Raw genomic sequence first — 20,286 nt, forward strand, 5'->3', positions numbered from 1 at the left:
GTTGGTTTGCCCAGTTGATTTCATACAAGGGATGCTATTGGCAGATGGCTGAGAAGCTACCCAACTTACTTTCTCTCTCTCTATCTCTCTCTCTCTCTTGCGCTGATGTAGGGGGGTGTGAGCAGGGGGGCTGTTCGCACACCTAGACGATAGGGACGTTGCTACCTTCTGTGTGCAGCAGCTTCCTGAAGGACATGCTGCACGGTGCTTCGCATACTTAAAAGCACGAAGAGCACGTATTGATTTTTTTATCTGTCTCTCTCTCTCTCTCTGCTCCTGACGGTGGGGGTGTGAGCTGCCGCCTTCAACAGCTTTGTGCCGCGGTGCTTCGCATACTTAAAAGCAAGCAGCCCTATTGATTTGTTTGCTTTCTTCTGTCTTTCTGACAGACTCTGCTCCTGACGGGCACTCCTTTGAAGAGGAAAATATGTTTGCATTCTTTTAATTGTGAGACGGAACTGTCATCTCTGTCTTGTCATGGAGCACAGTTTAAACTTTTGAAAAAGAGACAAATGTTTGTTTTCAGTGTTTGAATAACGTTCCTGTCTCTCTACAACCTCCTGTGTTTCTGCGCAAATCTGTGACCCAAGCATGACAATATAAAAATAATCATATAAACATATGGTTTCTACTTCGCGGATTTTCTTATTTCGCGGGTGGCTCTGGAACGCAACCCCCGCGATGGAGGAGGGATTACTGTATACTTAATAGTTAAGCAATAAATGGAGCAAAAGTAATACAAAGTATGGTACGTTATCAAATTATACATTAAGTTTTAGCACACAGTATTACAGTGGTTGGTGTTGTTGCCTCAGGAATCTGGTGTCCTGTGTTGGAATTGTGTTTTTTATGTTCTAGCTTCTCCTCGTATGAGTTTTGCTACAACCTATCCAAAAATGTGTAGGTTAGTTTGATTGGTACATTTCAATTTGCCCTGTATTGGTGTATACATAAGAGTGTGCCAGATTCATTTGGTGTCATGTCTCGCGTTAGTTGCTAGGCTAGAACCCCCCCAACTCCATATTCTATATCAGGGTTCCTCAACTCCTGTCCTGGAGGGCCCCAGTTGCTGCAGGTTTTCATTCTAACCCTTTTCTTAATTAGTGATCTGTTTTTGCTGCTAATTAACTTTTGTTGGATTCATTTTAATGGACTTGCTCTTGAAGACTCAGACTCCTTAATTGTTTCTTTTTCCTTATTTAGCAGCCAAACAATCATGAGATACAAAATGAGCCAAAACATGACCAGCAAACTGTGTCCATCATGCAATATCTAAAAATGATAAGATGAAAATCTCAGGAATGCTGTTCTGCTCAGGTCCCCAAAATATTTTAACAGAATGTGTACTATTGCATTATGAGTGCAGCCACAAGCCATGGAATTAAAGAATGAGTTTAATTAACAACAAGAATCAGAGCCTAATTAAGCAACTGGTTTGAGTGAAATTGGTTGGAGTTAGAGGCCCTGACTTGGTTGGTCTTCTGTTGGCTCACTCACTTCATGTTTCATTTCTATTTGGGTGCCGTTTAAGGACGGAAATGAAGCAATTCAGAAGATCGATGAAGGGGGAACAAATCTTTAAAAACAAGTCAATTAAAATTAATTCAAAAGAAAATAAATAGCAGCAAAAACCATGCACTAATTAAGAAAAGGGTTAGAATGAAAACCTGCAGCCATTGGGGTCCTCCAGGACCGGAGTTGGGGACCCCTCCCTATATATATATATATATATATATATATATATATATATATATATATATATATTCATAGCATTCGTAGTCTGTGTCACAATCTGATTGTATGGGTGGTTACCTACCAAGTAACGCTTGTGGTTGGCCAGCGAGTCTGCTAACATCCGCCACGGTGCCCTCAGTTGTGAGAAGCAGATCATAGAATGGTTGAAATAGAGGGAGTGCAGTAGAGTGTGTACGCCTGATGAGCCCAGAATTAGGGCGAAACACGTGTCGCGTACTCTTTGCATTATTTGACAGTAAACTATTTCAACCATTCTATGATCTGCTTCTCACAACTTAGGGCACCGTGGCGGATGTTAGCAGACTCACTGGCCAACTACAAGTGTTACCTGGTAGGTAACCACCCATACAATCAGATTGTGACACAGACTACGAATGCCATGAATGTAATTACCCCGATCTACATGCTGTCAAATAAACGAACCACACGCCGTGGCGCAACATTAGGGGCCTTGCCTCTGCCGCTGACGTCCGAGGTTCGATTCCCGAGAGGGAGTGCAGTAGAGTGTGTACGCCTGATGAGCCCAGAATGAGGGCGAAACACGTGTCGCGTACTCTTTGCATTATTTGACAGTAAACTATTTCAACCATATATATATATATATATATATATATATATATATATATATATATATATATATATATATATAAAATGTTTATATACACACACATTCTTTTCTGAAAAGCCCTGAGAGAATACTGAAATCTTAAAGTACATTCCACAGTAAAAAAGCTATAACAAAACTAATAAGAATATATTGCACTGCAAAAAATGAAATCTTACCAAGCCAGACAATCTTGAAAAGAAATAATAGATCTTATTTTTTTTTATTTTAAGAATAACTGACTTGAGTAGATTTGTATGTGTAAGATATATAATGTCATTTTTAGAAAATTTAACAAGTTAACAAGTTAAACTTTCTTACTATATTGGCAGATAATTTTGCTTGTTTTTTATTTATTTTTTCTCATTTTTTCACACTGATTTTTTGCAGTGTGTAGACTAATATTCTTTTAAATTGCTGTAATTTATGTTTTGATTATTTAAACTGAGATCACATACATGTTTAGAGAGCAAGTAATTTTGAAAAGGCTTTTAACCAGAAATACACTAAGCAGTCATGCTGTTCTCCTTTATGGCCACAAGAAGGCAGCAAAGTGGTTTGCTACATGAAAGTGTCTATACTGTAAATGGAAACCAATTTGGATTGCCAGAGGCCTTTTTTTTAGTGTGGGAGTGAGATTAGTTTTGGGGGTTTCAGCGGAACAGGTTGTGAAGCTGGCCCACAATCACCCGGTACACTAACAAGATTTAGGAACAGCTGCTGTCATCTTCAAAATCTTCATCTGTATTCTATAAAAACACATTTGAATTTAATATCTCTATTTCACCAAAGAAGATAAATATTTCCACTCTTGTAAGAATATTCTTTTCTAATCTGTTGCCATTTTAGCAGTGAAGATCCGTAGCAAGTACCGGCAAATCTATTGCGTTAAGCTCCTTAACTGGTAAATATTACGAATATTGCAACTGTGTTATATTGCTTAGATGGGGATGTACCTCCCTAAGGAATACTTGAAGCTTAGCTCTAATCCCCAGTTAAATGCTTCAAGATGTGATAGTTTTCTTTTACTAAGTAGATTTTTTTTTAATCTGAACTGCTCACCTTCAGTCAGTCAACTTCTGTTTCAGAAGAAAATATTTCTGTCTCCAAGAGATTATGAGGTTACAGGTTGCTTCCCTTGCAAAGAAAAATGTTTCAGATTTTCTGCACAGTTGCATTATTATTTAGCTATGTAGCTTCAATATTGCATCAGGAATGTTTTAACAGAAAGGCTCAAATGCATTAATGACCTCAGCAAAGTGGACTTTCAAAGGTTTTTTTTTTACCGTACTGATAATAAGAGAGTCATCATGTAAAATTCAGTGTGTAGGTGTTGTGATTTAAAATGTAACATATGCTGCAACGCCGTAGCTCAGGACACAAATCATCACAAGTTCCTCATGCATTGAATTTTATACAATTGGATATTGCCTGCAAAACGTGTTTTAGAATCAGCTAGGCTGGACGTTTTGAAGAAGCAACTTGAGGGACTTCACAGATTTTATCCTGTTTTTAGACTTAAGTATAATAATACTAAATCAATCAAAACATTATATAAGAGTTTTATTTAAAGCATGACATTTTTTTCAAATAATTAAAAAAATTTAATTGAGAAATTTATTCATTTTCTAGATGTACTTCCAGCGCAGCTCAAAGGAGTTTAAAAGGTATGTAATACAGTACATCAATAATTTTGCCATTTTTTGAACTTATGAGAAATTTGACATTATTGGAATGCATTTTTTCAACAGCCCTCCCCAGTATTGTCCCACACACCAATGCTGCTGTTAGCATCTCTGCCTCATATTTTTAAACACTGGGTTTGAAATTCTGCTTAGTTCCTATCTAATATAAGTTTGTATGACCTCTTTCTGAATATACACTGGTTTTCCTCCCACATCCCACTGACTTGCATGTTAGGCTAATTAGTGACCTTAGATTGTCCCCTTTTGAGTATGGATGAGTGTGCCCTTTGATGGTGTGTTTCCACATCCAGGGTTGGTTCCAGCTTTTCAGTGAATGCTTCTGGGATTGACCACCCCGCTCCCAAATTTGGTTAAAACATTTAAAATTGAAGAAACGTAGCAGTGAAGTGATTAACAATCCTGCCTTACCGTTAGTGATGAGTGAACCCCGTGTAGTTCGCTTTGTTGTAAGTTTGTCAGAATCTTGGAAATTTTACAAACTCAGCAAAATGCACTGAAGTCAATGGGGATGGAGGAGCTGCACTAGTTTTCAGTGGATTATAATGCTGCAATGGTCTTTTAAGTGTCCCCGATGGCAAAAATAGCATCGGTCAACTATACTGGACTAATTATCCATCCATCCATTTTCCAACCCGCTGAATCCGAACACAGGGTCACGGGGGTCTGCTGGAGCCAATCCCAGCCAACACAGGGCGCAAGGCAGGGAACCAATCCGGGGCAGGGCGCCAACCCACCACAGGACACACACCCACACACCAAGCACACACTAGGGCCTTTTTAGAATCGCCAATCGACCTAACCTGCTTGTCTTCGGACTGTGGGAGGAAATCTATATGCACAGATGCTTCACACTTTTTTTCTTTCATCAAGAAGGTAGACATTCCTTGTAAATAGTAATAAATCTTTCATCATTATTATTATTTAACATGTGTGTTCTGAAAAGGGAGAGGGGTTAGGCTCCTTTAAGGTTTATTTTAACTTGTTGCTGCATGTACAATTAGCCATGCAGAGCATTTAGCTGGCAGAAATTAGCCACACTGCATGGCAGTGGGCAAGTGAATGCATAGGGATCAATGTTATATGTTCTGGGGCAGTATCCATAATTATGGTCACTGCTAGTGTTTTTTTTTCTTTTTGTAAATACATGGGGTGTAAATCCAGTTGAAGTACTAATCAGATAGTGACATTCCCAATGTGTGAAGCAGATTGTGCAGCGATATAAAGCGTGAGGTGGAGTACTCTTATAATACACATAAGTGTAAGTGCTGTATATGGCTGCCACAGGTTTGTAATGTCACTGATGTTTATCTAAGTATGGCAAGAAAATATTTAATGAAAAGGCAACTGGCGAACTCGGCATATTTGCTGCAAAAAAACTCTTGGATGAATTTCACCAATCACAGCTACTGAAGACTGGGTTTGAAGCTGGGCCTGGCCACTGCCTGATTTCTACTAGTATAAATGAGGTTTTTCATGTTTTTTGTTACACTGATTGGAAACACTAAACTGATTCTACATTACTGAGAAGGCCTTGCAATGGAATGGCATCTTTTTCGAGAGTTGGCTTCTGTTTTGCATCTATGTTATAATTTGTTTTTGTTATAAATTTTTTACAGCCTTATTTATTTACCTTTTTTGGAATTTTTGGTTCATTAAGTGCTTTTGAAGTTAGCTGAATCTTATTGTGAAAATGTTTGTTTATGGACAATATATTTCAACATTTTATTACATACAGCGTTTTGTTTACTCATGAATGCCACCATTTTGTGAAGTTTAATTGTAGTAGTTGCTATGGCATTGTTGCTGTATGTGTAACATCTGAGGTCATGCTGCACATGTGCTTGAAGTCAAAGGTATAAAGGTCAACTCCATACACTTCCTTGTATCCAAGGCTATGGATTGAAACTTTGATTGTTACTAGTGTATTTTTGTATATCGTATTCCTGGTTAAGACAAAGTGCTTTGATTCTTTTGATTATGATTTTTGGCTTGGTGACAGATCAACTTTGAATTTTGCTTAACTGGCTTTTGATGATGTTTCTTCTTCTGATCCTTGGTCATAAAAACCTGTATGAACTCTTTCTGTAGTTGAATGTGATGCTGCTACAATAGGCCTTAGCCTCCTGACTAAGCAGATTTGAAAATTGGTGGATAAATGGGCTCAAAAAACTAGTTGAACTGTACAGTTTTTAAAAGTCCAGTGCAAATAGAAAAATACACTTGCTATTTATATTTCTTTTTTAATATATTTGGTATTGTTAGATCTTTTTCAAGTGGGAATTTTCTTATATGCTTGATATATTCAGATGTATTAATTTATAAAACAAAAAAAAAATTAAAAAAAAGATGAAGAAAACCATCCAATCGTCTTCCATTTTATATATGAGAGTTTTTAAAGAACTGTGATCTTAAAAAACACTATACACAAACTAGACATAATCCACTGGCTTCTCATCCTCACAGATTCTTCCTCCCTTTAGGGTCCATGAGAGGTCTTCCTTTCAGGCACTGAATTACCTTCTCACTAACGGAGTAGCCAGATCCGAGACTAGAAGACTGAAAAAGGAAGACCTCTGGTAACTGCAGCAATGTTACATACAGTGGAACCTCGAGATACGATCACCTCTGTATACAAGAAATTCAAGATACGAGGAAAGTATGAGCGAAAAATTCAGATCTAAATACGAGCATTGACTCGCGTAACGAGCCACGAGCCAGGCTGTGGGTATAGCTCGCGGCTTAGCCAGGGGGCGTGGTAGCAGTAGCGAGCCGCAGGGCGATCTGCAGTGTGGGCATTTCTCACCTAAGTGCACAGGTGGGAAACTGCCCACATCCATGATTGTTCCTGTGGCTGATGGGCTGCAGCTGCCATGTCCTCCCCGCATATATAGAGAAGCGCAAGCCGGTTAAGGGGGAGAAGAAGTAAAAAAAAAGAGAGGAGAGGAGAGAGAACGGAGGTTGCAGCAGGCAGGCAGGCAGCAGCAGTAGGAAGTCGGTGCGGGAGAGCGAGCGAGTGCAGGCTCGCGTGTAGCTGAACAGGTGAGCCAAACAGCTGAAGCAGGACGGTGTAGAGAAGGTCAGCTGCATTAAGAGTGTCTCGCCTGTTGCAGAGCCCGCATGGGAGAAGCAGGTGAGACGCTGATGCTAACAGAGAAGAAGCACTGGGGATTGTCATCTGTTTTTTAATGACTGCTTCCTGTTGACATTTTAACCTCGTGTTAAAGGATTGTTATTCTTGTGTATTTTAAACCTCCACTTCACAACTGTTTTAAGGATTATTTATTTAAAGATTTATTGAATGCTCTACTGCACTTTGGACACCTGTTTTGATTCTTTTAATAATCAGTTATATTATTTACCAGTGTTATTTATTAAAGGTAGACTACAGTATATATTAATCAGTGTTATTTGTTAGGAAAATTGATTTTTATGTTAATATTTTTGGGGTGCGGAACGGATTAACTGGATTTCCATTATTTTCAATGAGGAAGTTTGTTCTAGATTCGCTATACAAGCTCAGTGCTGGAACGAATTAAACTCGTATCTAGAGGTTCCACTGTATATATTGTGGCGGGTGGTCGGATGCTCAACCCTGCCGGAACACCCAAAGAGGAGAAAAATGGGGGAAGGCAGCTGATGTGGGACACCGCCTCACCCAAGACGCCAGATGACAATTTCTCTGCAGCATAGCGGTGCCCCGGATTCCAGGACCGTTGGTGCCACCAGGAGACACTGCAGGGAGACCTGAGGACTCATACTTTTTATATAGCCTGGAAGTACTATTGAGTCACGGGGACAGAAGCTCCGAAGTACTTCCGGGCTGACAGAAACCTCAACTTCTCCATCTGACCTGGAAGTACGGGAAAGTCTCATGGACGGAAGAACCAAAGCACTTCCGGGTCAGACACTATATAAAGGACTGCTGAAGACCCAACAAGCGAGCCGGAGTCAGGAGGAGTAGGACAGAGCTTACTGGGAGGTGTGGAGGAGAGAATTTGGAATTATTATAGAGAATTGTGCTGATTTATTTGCTCATTTACTGTGGCTATGGTGTTTGAGGGCATTGTTTTGAGAAAAATAGAATAAAAATACTTCTCATTGCTTTTACCCTGTGTCCAGAGCATCTGTCTGTTGGGTTTAAAGGGGCAACAACGCCCCTAAGCGTTTCACAATATATATAAAATATACTGTATATATCTATTCTATATATATAAAATCCTAAGCCTAAAAGTGCAACAATTTTGGGCAATGATTTTATGTCACGTTTTTATGTCACATTTTTTGTCACACTTTAAATTGGCTTATTTTAAAACCTACATATATATGTTTGGTATCATTCTTTTCAGAATTTATCGAACTTTAATGTGATGTTGTTAGATTTTCAGATTCTTATTCCTTTTTTGAAATTGTAAACTAAAAAATATCAAGAACTCACTTCCCACAAGACAAGACTTTGGCACATAGCGCGGGGGGTCTGGGGGGGTTGGCGGGAAGTTGGCAAGCGAAGTGAACAGGAGGTAAACCCCCTAGTTAATTAATATATATGAACAAAGTATACAGTATATATAAAGATACAGTATATATCAATAAGAATTCAACCACCAATCTACATGAATGCTTCTCCAGTCCCCACCAATAGGAGCACATGTTGCCAATGTTGCATGCTTCAGCCAAACAGGAACTCCTATTTCAAGGGGTTTCAAACATGTGCATACGCCAACATGAGAATGATTTCACTGCTCAGGTAACTCTCCTGAGCTCCACGTAGGTCACTTTTACTGTAATTTCCTATTGGCCCACAATTCACTCCTGTTCTTTCCCTTGTCTGCAACTAACCTAGTGCTCTTCCCACAGTACTGGAGCAATGCTGAAATGTTCTTCATGCATGTGGCTCGATAAGCCTCTTGAGTCGGTATGACTGCGTCAGCATGCCTTCTCAAAAAAAAGGCGCCTTTGTCCCTTAAACCATTTCTTGCTGGCGCCTTTCTCTGAGCTGTAGCACCTCTAATCAGTCAAGTAAGAGCATGAAATTATTTATATGCAAAAAAGGTAAATCCTCATGTCATGAGATGTATTATGTCCGGCCTATAAAAACACAAACTTTACTGTAGCAGTAGTAGTTAAGGGTAAAAAATGCAAGATAATAATTGGGTTTCCTGGTTTTAGATATTGTTTGGTTAGACTTTGTTTCTAGTTTAGCACTCTTATTACTATGATCAATTTTATTTTGCTCCCTTTGATTTCTGATGTTTTCCTGTTCCATCATAATGAATCTATAGCTTCCCATTTAGGCACCTTATTCATTTCCTGGTTAATCTAAATTACAAGATATTTCCTCAAAATGTACTGTGATGGATGGCCGGCCGCAGATTCCGGCCGCCACCCCCAGGCTGCCAGGAGGAGCTCTCTGGACAGCAGGAACGTGCCCCGAGTTCCAGCAGGGCCTCATGGACTTTGTAGTTTCTACACACAGCCCTGCTGGATACCTTGGGGGCCACTGGGAGTCGCTGTAGGAGGGCTCGTGGGCTCTTATGTGCCCTATAACCCGGGAGTACATCATGGTCACATGACGGGAAGAAACGACGTGCTCCCGGGTTGAAGAGAAGGACTGTTTACCCTGACCCGGAAGGAATAAGGAACTGTGGACTGTTGGGCAGGAACACCTCCGGGTCAGGGTGTATAAAAGGACTCTGGGAAAGCTCAGACAGGGAACTGAGCTGGGAGGTAGGGTGGCTAAGTGTCTGGGAGAGGAGGAGTGAGTTTTGAATGAATTATTTATTATATGAGTAGTGTGGAGTGGAGGGTGCTTTGTGCACTGTACAAGAGTAAAATAAAGAAGTCTTGTACTTTCACCTGGTGTCTGGAGTGGTACCTGAGGGTTCAAGAGGTTGACAAAGGCCTCTACTGCTACAGTACTTAAGAAATTGTTGAATTATAAAGGTTCGTTTATTTTCTAAAGCCCTGTTTATAAGTGTCTAGTAACACGGTCGTCTGGGCATCTCAATTCTCAATTGCAGCTGTATGGCTTGCTTCTCTGGGTGTTAGAAATAATCATCTTAACCTCAGAGAGTGAGATGGCTGATTCTTAGTCGTGCGTGTAGATGTACCCTAAAGCAATATTTAGAGGCATAATTGCAATATAGAACTCCATACTATAATAACCATATGAAACGTTTTGCACCACTAATAATGTCAAAAGACATTTTCAATTAAATACAGTGACAGCTGCTTTGCAGTAAATACTGTCCAGTCTTTAAAATAAATAGGTTATTAAATATAACAGCAATCAAATTCTGCATTTTAATTAAAAATAAAGCTGCCTATGCTTCTACTTAATGATGTTTAATAAAAAAGCAATATTTACAGCAAGTTTTTAATTTACTTAGAGAAAAACTGCATCTTATTAAAGATCCAATTTGAAGAAAGAAAGCATGAATAAATTTCCAAGCAGCACATTTAATGTTTCTGTTAGCTACATTCATAACGACTGTCTGTTTGAATGCGAGAAAAGCTTTGAATTTCACCTGGGATTTTTTTTTTCTTTACTGCAGATGCTCAGGCACTTCTCTTTTCTTTAACCACATGTTGCTGATGGTTTATAATTTCCTAGCACATTTTTCTCCTCTCTTTGCTTCTACTGGCCTAGTGCCACCTGTGTCATTTTTTGGAGTATTTTCTCATTGCTGTATGGCTTTAATTAGTTTCTTTTCCTGACACTTAAATTGAGTCGCAGTTATAACTGAGTCCAAATTACTCACTTTTGCAATATAAATTATTCTAATTTCTAAGGCTTTTAACGGCATTCTTTTCCAAAGGCTTGTAGATGTTCTGTTTCATAATGCCCCGTGTGAGAGTAGCGTTTTCAATTTAGTTTTTACTTTTTGTGTCCACATTTCATCTGCCTCATCAGAAGGTCATTTGATGTCAAAGTAAAATATCACTTAAATCATGTGTTCCATGACTAAGGTCTCTTTTTTAAGGTAGGCCTTCAGTTTATCTTTGACGCTGTTCCTCCTGCTACTTAAGTTTCTTCAATTTTAGCTTGGTTGGGAGTAGAGGGTTTTTAGTGACATCAGAATTGAGAAAACTGATGCAGTAGCCCATCCATTATGATTGATTCCTATTGTAATAGTTGGCTTTCTAAACTGAAAAAAGACTTCAAAGCACAAATTTGGCCAGCCCTGAAACATAAATTCAGGCTTTTAATGTGCACACAAAAGGAAGAAGGCCCATACTCTTTTAAAAAGAAGAGAGGAAACCCTTGGCTGCAAAAGCATAAACTGCATTTTTAATAATTATAAATTTTATTAACAAAAAGGTTTAAAAAATGTAAAAATATTGAAAACGTTCTCGAATAGAGGTTGTAGCAATGTTACAACTTAAAGGACTCCATTTCCCAGCTGCCCTGAGGGTATTGCCCTGATTGAACATTTGAGGAGAATGCAGAGGCTGCTGGGAACAAAAGAGGCCGGCGGGAATCTTAAAAGGGAGCTGGCTAAGCAGTAATGAAGTTGGTTGTTTTGTGTCTCGTCTTCAATACCCTCTGTATAATATCATTTTTATCCTGGACTGTCAAACCTGTGAGGATGTATGGACTGTCTCATGCTGGACTGTCATGTGAGTAGTGTTGGATTGGTCATCGTGCTTCATCAGAGGGAGTGCTCCCCAAATTTCATCACCCCTCACTTAACCAGGACTACCGGTATGATTACATTACTTACAGAAAGCTGTTCCCCGGATCATCGTCTTTTCCTCCATACCACTTCATCCGCTACCGCAGCATTTGGACTGTTTATGGACTTGGTTGTTAATGTTTATTTTTAGATGGTTATTGTTGTGTTAGTCTTTAATATTGTGGTGGGGAAAAGGGAGGGTTATGTTTATTTTTTGTTCATATTTTTGTTCACTCAATATACAGCTTTATACGTTTGTATCCTGTCATTTCGTGTCTCTGTGTGTGAGTGGTGCATGTCAGGCCAAGCCTGGGTACGTTCCTGGGATCCCCACCAAGAGAAATAAATAAATCACCATCACCTACGGCGCTGTGAATCTGAGCGGCACCGGACCACTACAAGTGATCTAGAAAAAAACAAAATCCAAATTAAAAACCATAAGTGCACAGAATATACAACCAGCAAGTGAAAACACAAACATATATATTAACCAAAACCCAACAAGGAGTATTGAAGAACCCAGGCAAGAGCAAATGCCTCAGGACAAGGCCACCGTAGTGATCCTTCTCAGGCAGACAAATACTAGGTGCCGAGCGATTAAAATCATTGGGTATTTATTCAGGTAAATGCATAAGAAAGGTACAAAGACAGAGAAAACACACAAGTGTGAAGTAATTGAAACAGCAGCATAACCCCATAAGTCGTCTCTAGGCTCTACTATGTGGACGCCAGTGGCGTGAAATGCCCACTTCTCCAATTGACAGTTGTTGTGATTTGGTTTTTCTTTAATTGTTTTGTGTGTTTTGTTCTCTAGTGTAGACAAAGTATGCAGTATGTTTATTTGGGGAGTTTTAGGGCCAATGATTTTAAAAATAACACTAGTTCTCCATTTTAGGGTGATTTTAAAAAGCAGAAAAATGTTACCTTATTCTGCAGTGCCATTTTTTAATTTCGTATGGGCACTGCTGTTTTGGAACTTTAGCACTGGGTGTTCCATTGGCAAATGTTTCCTAGAATACAATACATTCATGAATGGCAAATGTTTCCCAAAATGCAATGCATTCACAGATGATTAGCCGAGACTGATGTGTAAAAACCTAAAATGTGTGTGTTTAAAACCTTACCCAATGACCTCATCATATTTAGAAACTAAGCTAATGGTTTTAGTCTTTGAGTTCTGGCTTGCGACTTCAGTTTTGTCATTCTAGTCGGTTTGATTTTTGGCTTTGACTTTGGCTAGTCCTGACTATGTTCATCTTCCGGTACTTGTCTTTAAAAATATGCTGATTCACCCAGTGTCAGTATATCAAGAAATATTTTTGTTTCAATTGCAGTTTCTTTGTTTCTAACTCTGTCTGGTTTGATCTCTCTTCCTCCATCCAGGAATTCATTGCTCCAATTTACCTCCCTGTTGTGATTTGCATTCTGTTTTAAACATTTCACTATGCTCTTGCACTTTAAAAAATATATATATACTGAATATCATTTTGAAGCAATTTCACCTGGTTCACACCTTTAAAATGGCAAAGTTATCTGACTTTTTTTAAATTTTTTTTTTAATATTTTTATTTTATTAATTTTCATTGTAATCATTCCATACAAACAGATCAATTTATAACCCAACAAATTTGAAAACAAATCAAACCCCACCCCTGAGAAGGAGAGCTTAGCTAAAGGAAAATTTCTTTAAGCTTTTTAATAAGGCAGCATTAGACAAAAGAAGGGGAGAAGTAAATATCTATATAAATAAGAGATGGAGAAGGGAGTTAAATGCAATAATAGTTAATTCTCTTATTCTAAAATAATATTGATTAAATCCTGCCAAGTTTTGAAAAAATTTTGTACAGATCCTCTAACTGAAAATTTGATTTTTTCCAATTTCAAATAATATAAAACATCAGTTTCCCACTGACTTATAAGAGGAGAATTAGGATTCTTCCAATTTAACAAAATAAGTCTGCGTGCCAAGAGTGTAGTGAATGCAATCACCGTTTGCTTGTCCTTCTCCAATTCAAGTCCATCTGGAAGGACACCGAACACAGCTGTTAATGGGTTAGGAGGGATTGTGATACTAAGGCTGTCTGAGAGGCACTTAAAAATTTTTGTCCAAAATGATGTTAGTTTGGTGCAGGCCCAAAACATGTGACCCAGTGAGGCAGGAGCTTGGTTGCAGCGCTCGCAGGTTGGATCCTGGCCTGGAAACATTTTGGACAGTTTTAAGCGAGACAGATGAGCTCGATATATCATTTTTAGTTGAATAATTCTATGCTTTGCGCATATAGAACTCGAGTGAATTCTCTGCTTTGCTACCTTCCACTCCTTTTCTGATATATTGATTAAGAGATCTTCTTCCCAATGTCCTCTTGGATCTTTGAAAGGTAGGGACTCTAATAAGATTTTATATATTGCGGAAATAGTGTTTGTTTCCTCGGAATTGAGAAGTATTTTTTCCAGCATTGTGGAGGGTGCAAGGTGGGGGAAATCGGGCAATTTCTGTTTAACAAAATTTCTAATTTGAAGATAGTAAAAGAAATGTGTAGCTGGGAGGTTAAATTTTGAACGTAATTGTTCCAAAGATGTAAATATGTTGTCTATATAAAGATCTCTGAGCATTTTAATCCCAAAACTTTTCCAGGTATTAAAAACTGGATATACTTGCGAAGGTTGAAAGAGGTGGTTCCCTTGCAGAGGTGCCACTGATAAAAGATTTTCCATCTTAAAATGCTTCCTAATTTGGTTCCATATTCTGAGTGAGTAAAGCACAATTGGGTTATTAGTATATTTGCGATAACTTTCATTTATTGGAGAGCAGAGCAGGGAATATAAAGAAGTACTACAGGATTTTACTTCTATTGCAGACCAAGCCTGTGTATGTGCATTTATTTGTGTCCAGGTTTTTATGGCTTGTATGTTTGCTGCCCAGTAGTAAAACTGAAAATTAGGTAAAGCCATGCCACCTTCTGCCTGAGGTCTTTGTAGGGTCACTCTTCGGATACGTGGGTGTTTTGAGTTCCAAATGAATGAGGTTATTATTGAATCTAACTGTTTAAAAAACGATTTATTGATATATATTGAAATGTTTTGAAATAAAAAGAGAAGTTTAGGAAGGATATTCATCTTAACAATGTTAATTCTTCCGGCTAGAGTGAGATGAAGGGTTGACCATCTATGCAAGTCTTGCTTAATTTTTTCCATACAGACGCCAAAATTTTGTTGATAAAGAGCTTTATGTTTACTTGTGATATTTACCCCTAGATATTTAAACTGATCTGCTATGGTAAAAGGTAGGGTGTCTAATTTAATATTATATGCTTGTGAGTTCACTGGAAAGAGTATACTTTTATTCAGATTAATTCTAAGACCAGATATCTTTTGAAATTCTGTTAAAGTATCTATCTATCTATCTATCTATCTATCTATCTATCTATCTATCTATCTATCTATCTATCTATCTATCTATCTATCTATCTATCTATCTATCTAGTGCTGTTAAAACAGCAGGGACAGTGTTTTCTGGGTCCGATATATATAAGACCATATCATCTGCATATAGAGAAATTTTCTGTTCCAGTCCTTCTCTGACAATCCCCTTTATCTGATGAGAATTTCGGCAGTGAACCGCCAGTGGTTCAATAGCGATTGCAAACAACAGTGGCGACAAGGGACATCCTTGTCTGGTACCACGTTCTAGTTTAAAGTAGTCTGAGCAAATTTTATTAATACAAACTGAAGCTTCTGGACTGGTATACAGTAGTTTAATCCAAGCACAAATATTCGGGCCAAACCCAAATTTCTCCAATGCAGTGAAAAGGTAATTCCATTCGATCATGTCAAATGCCTTTTCTGCGTCTAATGATAGTAATATCTCTGGGGTGTTTGATTTTGCTGGTGAATATATAACATTAAACAAGCGTCGGAGATTTGAAGATAGATGTCGGCCTTTAATAAATCCAGTTTGATCTTGTGATATTACCGAGGGCAGCACTTTCTCCATCCTTCTAGCTAGGATTTTTGAGAGTATCTTAACATCATTACTCAGGAGTGAAATTGGTCTATATGAAACACATTGTAACAAGTCCTTATTTTGTTTAGGAAAGACGGTGATTAATGCTTGTCGAAATGTTTGAGGTAGTATTTGGTGGTCTTTAGCTTCTGTAAATGTTACCAATAAGAGTGGAGCTAGCTGAGTGGAGAATTTCTTATAAAACTCTACGGGGTAACCATCAGGGCCTGATGATTTTCCGCTTTGTAGTGACTTTATAGCGGCTAGTAATTCTGTTAGCGTTAGAGGTTTATCTAGTTCTTCAGCACTTAAAGCATCTATTTGTGGTATTTGTGAATTATCCAGAAATGCATTAGATTGCGTGTTGTCTTCTTTGGGCTCAGTGGAATATAAAGACTTATAGTAATCTCTAAATGTGTGCATTATTTTATTATGGTCGATGATTTCTTCTCCATTCTTGTTGGTGATTACTGGTATTGCATTGTGAACTTCTTGTTTATGAATTTGTTGAGCTAAAAGCTTATTAGCTTTTTCTCCGTGTTCATAGTAATGCTGTCTAGACTTATAAATAAGTTGTTCAGTTTCTTTAGTTGTTAAGATGTTAAGTTCTGTATGCAGGGCCTGCCTTTTCCTGTGAAGAGCTTCACTTGGACGCCTGGCTTGTTCTTCATCTATTCTAGTAATTTCATTTCTTAGCTCTGACACTTTCTTGGTTTCTAATTTATTTCTATGGGAAAGATATGAAATAATCTGGCCTCTTAAGAAGGCCTTTAGAGTTTCCCAGAGTGTTCCTGCAGAAACCTCTGTAGACGTGTTTGTCTCTAGGAAGAAGCTGATTTGTTTGGATATAAATTCTGTGCAGTTCTCGTCTGCCAATAAAAGAGGGTTAAGACGCCATCTGCGAGGTGAGTACGAGGGGCTTATTGATTTTAGCTCCAAGACTAGAGGGGCATGGTCAGAGATAACAATTGTGTCATATTTGCATGATTTGATTGTAGGCAGGAAATTATTATCTATAAAAAAATAATCAATTCTTGAGTAGCTATAATGCACTGGTGAGTAGAACGAATATGTTCTTGAGTTTGGGTTAAGAAACCTCCAGGGGTCTGATAAGTTGTGATCATTTAAAAACTGTGTAATTATCTTTGCAGTATTAGATGCCGTCCCCCCTGTCACAGGAGTCCTATCTAAGAGTGGATTTAAAACACAATTAAAGTCCCCAGCCATTATAATTTTATGAGTGTTCACATTGGGAATGGATGCAAATAGATTTTGCATGAATTCCTTATCATCAACATTGGGTGCATAAACATTTATCAAAATCATTTTACTGTTATATAAGTTGCCCATGACCATCACATATCTCCCTTCAGGGTCCGACACTACCTCTGATGCTACAAATGGAACTGTTCTATGTATGAGAATTCCCACCCCTCTAGTTTTCTTTATAAAGCTAGAATGGAACATTTGGCCAGTCCAGTCTTTTTGTAATCTGAACTGATCCTTGGTTAGTAAGTGGGTCTCCTGTAGAAATACTATTTTAGCGTTTAAGCCTGTTAGGTGAGAGCATACTTTCTTTCTCTTTAATTCGTGATTCAGGCCTTTAACATTCCAGCTCACAAAGTTAACTGTCCCATCATGGAGACATTGATTCTGAGTTTTTAATGTTATTTTATAGTTTTAATTGGTAATATGGCAGTTTTAATCTTAGTTTCAAGATTCCCCAGGAGTTGTTGCATGTTAGCCTGTTGCTGCATTGATATTTATAATTATAAGGATTATAAGAATAGATTAGATATAACCTGCTCTCCTTCTCTCCCCCCTTTATTCCCCCACCCCCCCATTTTGCCTCCCCACATGAGGCTAGACCCCACTTCGCGATGTTCCAGTCCTCTGACATACGAAGAGACAGAGCACATCCAAAACAAAACAAACCCCACCCTGACTTTTGAGTTCGGATTATGTATTACCCTCTATTGATCAGGAGATGTTTTTACCATTTCTTTCCTTCTCTTTCTGTCTCTCTCTCCCTTTGTTCAATTAATTCTAACATATGTTGGGTGACCTGCCCTTTAGACACTTTAACATTCCCTTATTCCTCCTTATTCACAATCCTTTCATCACTGTTGCCCCAGCCTATTAATCTTGTGGAACCCCCATTAGATACATAGGGTTTACTGCCTCCTTTTGAGGAATGACAGTTAGCATTCCTTATGTTTTGCATTGCCTGCTTGCATTTTTTCTCACTGTCCTGGATCCCATATGGGCCATGTCAGGAAAGGAACATCTCTATATATATAAAATCCAACATCTGTCTGTCTGTATGTCTGTCTGCTTTTCACGAAAGAACTACTTAATGGATTTTCAGTAGATCAGGTTTTTTTCTATAATTTGCTTCAACATTCTGGTTGATTTTTTGACTTCTCTCATTGTGCTATGTATCATATTTCGCTTGCGGCACCGATTTGTTTGAACGAATCCGAGAGACGCAGAGCTGAGATGCAGGCTGAGGGGAAGGGTGCGGGGTCCTCCTCACTCGCACTCCAGCCTAAGGGTGTGTACCTTACTTCCGCTTAGCTAGCGAACGAAAGAACTAAACGGATTTAGATCGTTTTTTTTCTATAAATCGCTTGAACATTCTGGATGATTTTGCGACTTCTCTCATTGTGCTAACAATCATAGTTCGCTTGCAGGAGCACTAAATTCACGCTAATCTGAGACAGAGGCTGAGGGCTGTGGGGAAGGGGAAGTGTGATATCAGGAGTAGGGAGCTGGGCAGGGCTGTTCTCTCGCTGTCCTTTGTCACTATTATGCAGAGCACGGCTAGTTAATTATAATACAAGATACAATACAAACGGATTGATATCAAATTCTCATTACCTTGGTTATATGCAGAATTAAAAAGCAAATAAAAAGTTATATTTTACATATTGTTCGATGTAACTCAAGGGGCATTATTCTTAAGAGTGTATAATTAGGCTACTGACATCCTATTACAGGCCCTGTGTACAATTCTGTTCGCCATACTATAACAAGACACAATAGCTTTAGAAGCTGTCCAAAGACAAATAACCAAGTGCATCCTGGGACTAAAGAGCTTGCCCTACCTTGCCAGGCTAAGGGAATTAAATCGCTTTAATTTTGAGAACAGAAGTCTGAGCAGCTCCCTTTGATGGACAGAATAGTCTCTTATTTTTCAAGCTTATTATGTTCCTCTTCTGTGCCACCAATTCCAGGTTTGGTCACCCCTTTGTTAGGGAGCAACTTACATTATTTAAATGTATGTGACATTTCTTTTGTTTACTGTACTTCTGATTGTTTATAGTCCAATCATCCATTTCAAACCATTTAACCCATTCTCTGTCAAAAGGGACACAACCTATCCTGGCACTGGGCACATGGCAGGAACCCTGAATGGTGCACATTTAACACAGGGCCAGTATTTAAGTCAGTCATTAACCAAGTATACATTGTGGCCACTAGGTGGTGTAACAGAGTCCTAAACTCTTAACACAACTACAAAGACATGAGTCTGAGGTTGAAAACAACACTTTGTATTAAATGAAATACCTTTGATACAGGCTTCTTTACAATAAACAATTCTCCACTTCTTTCTTCTTAAGTTCTCTCTTTCTTTCCTCCTCTGCCAGTCCTTCCAGGTGAACATCATCTTTCTCCTGTTCCGACTCCAACTCTGTTGGGTGAGGTGAAGGGCTCTAGACCTGTGAGGACTTCCAGTGCATCAGCAGGGGAGCCTACTTCCAACAGTACCCAAGATTGCATCAAGTCTCCCCTCCACAACTACAACTTCCATGCAACCCTGCACTAGTGGGATGCTGACATCCAGTGGGTGGGGGGAAATCCATTGCCCCTGAACACAGTCCTTCTATTATATCCCATCACGGGCAGGACATCCATCCACCAACATTCTCTGTCCATTATAAGGGCCTCTCAGCCGGGTAACCATGCATCCATTCCAGCTGGGATGCCATCCCATCCTTGCCTTCCATCACAGCATGTCCTAGGGATTTGAGCAGAAAACCAGAGAAAAACCATATAAGACAGAACATGCTAATGCCAGGATTTGAACCCAGGCATTTGAAGTAGAAACATTAATCACTGTGCCAAAATGTGAGATCTTCTATTTGAATATCATACAAATACATCATCCTGTGAATTATTAGTTTAATAAAATCCTAAGAAGTATTAAAAACATCTTGGAAATTACATCTTTTTTTTAAGAAATCATCATTTTGGGAAGCAATTTAAATGTATTAAATGTGCCCATCTTAACTTTTAATTAAACCCCTTCATTTAAGTGAGTGCTTAAATTGTAATGAAAAGTTACAAATCCTGGAGCAACCAGCTGAAATTTGACATCCTCAGTTATCTCTTTTTAACAACAGCAGACTGAAGAGCGTAGCTGCACCCCTCCCCACACCAGCCCATCGAGATACTGGGAGACGTCCAGATGAGATAAGGTTAATTGGTGTGCTTGTTAATCAGATTCTATTAAAGAAAGATGGAACAGGTTTTATATAAAGG

This window comes from Erpetoichthys calabaricus, chromosome 9 (genome assembly GCF_900747795.2).
Source record: "Erpetoichthys calabaricus chromosome 9, fErpCal1.3, whole genome shotgun sequence".
NCBI classification, from domain to species: domain Eukaryota; kingdom Metazoa; phylum Chordata; class Cladistia; order Polypteriformes; family Polypteridae; genus Erpetoichthys; species Erpetoichthys calabaricus.